Genomic DNA, 2370 nt, shown 5'->3' on the forward strand with positions numbered 1-2370 from the left:
AGGTGTGCTCACCAGACTCGCGCTTTGAATTCTGATGTCGGAATATGGTCTTTGGACGTCCTTATACGCCTGCGCATTTCTCGTCCTTAATCAAACAAATACAAAGGGTTGAGTAACTAATAAATAAAGACGATTCTGTTCGAGGATGACGTCAGAGGTTTGCTCGGTGCCTAGCGATTCCACCTGAAAATTTCAAAACGGGTGTTTTCATTTGATGTAGGGCGGGAAGCAGACTGCATTCTTTCAGTTTAGTATTTACTCCTTAAATGAATTTTTACATTCAAATCAAGTGTCTGGAAAACAATCTATACATTAATTTCCCTCTGCCCCTATTGTGAGGGGTGCACTGACTGTAGCCATACTTGAAGTTCTGTGCAACGTCCCTTCACCCCGTAGTTGCAACCCCCTTCATTCTTTGTAGTGTAAATCCGTTCATATTCTCTTTCCTCCATCTTACTTTTCACCCTCTCCTCCGAATTGTTTTAAAACTATTTTCAGCGCTGAATGACCTCGCAGGTCCCATCGCTCGACCTTTCTCCTAAATTTTATATTACAGTTCCTATATTTCCCGTCTGTTTCTGAAAAGTGGACGTCTCGCCACTTTTGTTTTTCGCTTTCGAGTGATTCCCTTCAAAAAAGGCTTGACATTCCTCCTCAACTTGAACTGTTTGTGCTTTCTCTCTCTCTCTCTCTCTCTCTCTCTCTCTCTCTCTCTCTCTCTCTCTCTCTCTCGCTCTTTCTCTCTCTTTCAGCGCCGCGCATATTTATCGTGCCATTCAGATTGACCCTGAACTTTGCGGTGCCTGTCTGAGCAGTTGACTTCTTCATGAAAGGAATTGCCGGCAAGTCGGGGAAGAAAGAAGGCTTCGTCTCATAACCGTTCCTCTCTCTCTCCTCATATTAGTTATTCCTCTTGAGTAATTGAAGCACGAATGCCGTTGAAAACTCACGAACGTGGAGGGAAACGCAAGTGTGTGGGGGCTCTGTTGATGTTCAAGTCTGCGTGCTTCTGGTTATCTATTTTATCAAGAAGAAAGAAAGAATTATCTGAATTATTTCTCCGTTTTCATGATTGCTCTAGATTCCGTTTAATTAATTTAATAAGGTAATTGGCAGTTTATTTTGCACTAGTTTCATTTTCTCTGTAATAATAATAATAATAATAATAATAATAATAATAATAATAATAATAATAATAATAGTATTATACGCCTGGGGAGTAACGACCCACAGTAAATATTAAAATTTCCAGTTCCTAAAACGGATTTTTTTTTTTCATTCCATTATCTTGCCTTGTGGTTGCAAATTCGAATTCCGGAATAAATTATGAATAATAAATGTTGAGTTATATTAACACTAAAGAAAGAGGGGGAGTGTTGGTTGTTGGCAGGTCTAGCATTTCCAGGGGATTGGCCATGTATGCAGGTCATGTGATCAGGCACGTAGGTCAGAGTCTTGACGGAAGAATTTGGTAGTCAGAACAAGTCAGTTATTGACATGCACACACACACATGTATATATATATATATATAATATATATATATATATATATATATATATATATATGTGTGTGTGTGTGTGTGTGTGTGTGTGTATCAGTACCAGGTGAAGATTTTTTAGGAAAATAGATCATAATTACTGGATAGGAAATCACGAATGACAAAAAACAAATTGTTGTTTGTTAGGATAAGAAGTGAGGAATAAATAAATAAATAAATAAATAAATAAAAACTGACAGACTCAGACGTGGACCACAAGTTTCTAATCAGAGAAGTTAGAGGTCGCAAGTTGCTCTGTTACAGGTGATAATTACCCCGTAGGTGAAACATTGAGCTGCCGATAAGATATTCCTCCACTTTAGGGAGACACTCGGCGACCTCAAAAGTCTCATCATTTATCGATACGTGATACTTACAGAACCTCGTCTAGTTTGAGCTAGACGATTCTAAAATAAATACTTGTCATATTAGGCTCTTGCTGAAGAAACAACGACCCGTGCTGGCCTTAAAGTTGTACTTAGTCTACTTATTTATTGACGATGGAGGTCGCTGGCAAGACCAACAGACTCCTATCTGTCAGCTTTCATTGATTAAATGTTTGACTTAACTCCCTGCCATTTCAAGTTCACTGGCAAATCTGTCTCAGGTTAACCCTTTCCGGTCTTGGGGCTTCTGAGAGAAGCCCACCATCTCTCTCATACTAGGTATCGAGGGCTTCTGACAGAAGCCCACCCCAACACCGTGCATATCTTTGTAATAACTCGATATAGCGTCCCCAAAATTTATCCAATCCATAGTCTATTTTCTCTACTTGACGTGTATAAAACAAAGAATATCTTTTCCCAACCAATCAATCCACAATTTGGGCCCG

This window comes from Macrobrachium nipponense, chromosome 30 (genome assembly GCF_015104395.2).
Source record: "Macrobrachium nipponense isolate FS-2020 chromosome 30, ASM1510439v2, whole genome shotgun sequence".
Lineage (NCBI taxonomy): Eukaryota > Metazoa > Arthropoda > Malacostraca > Decapoda > Palaemonidae > Macrobrachium > Macrobrachium nipponense.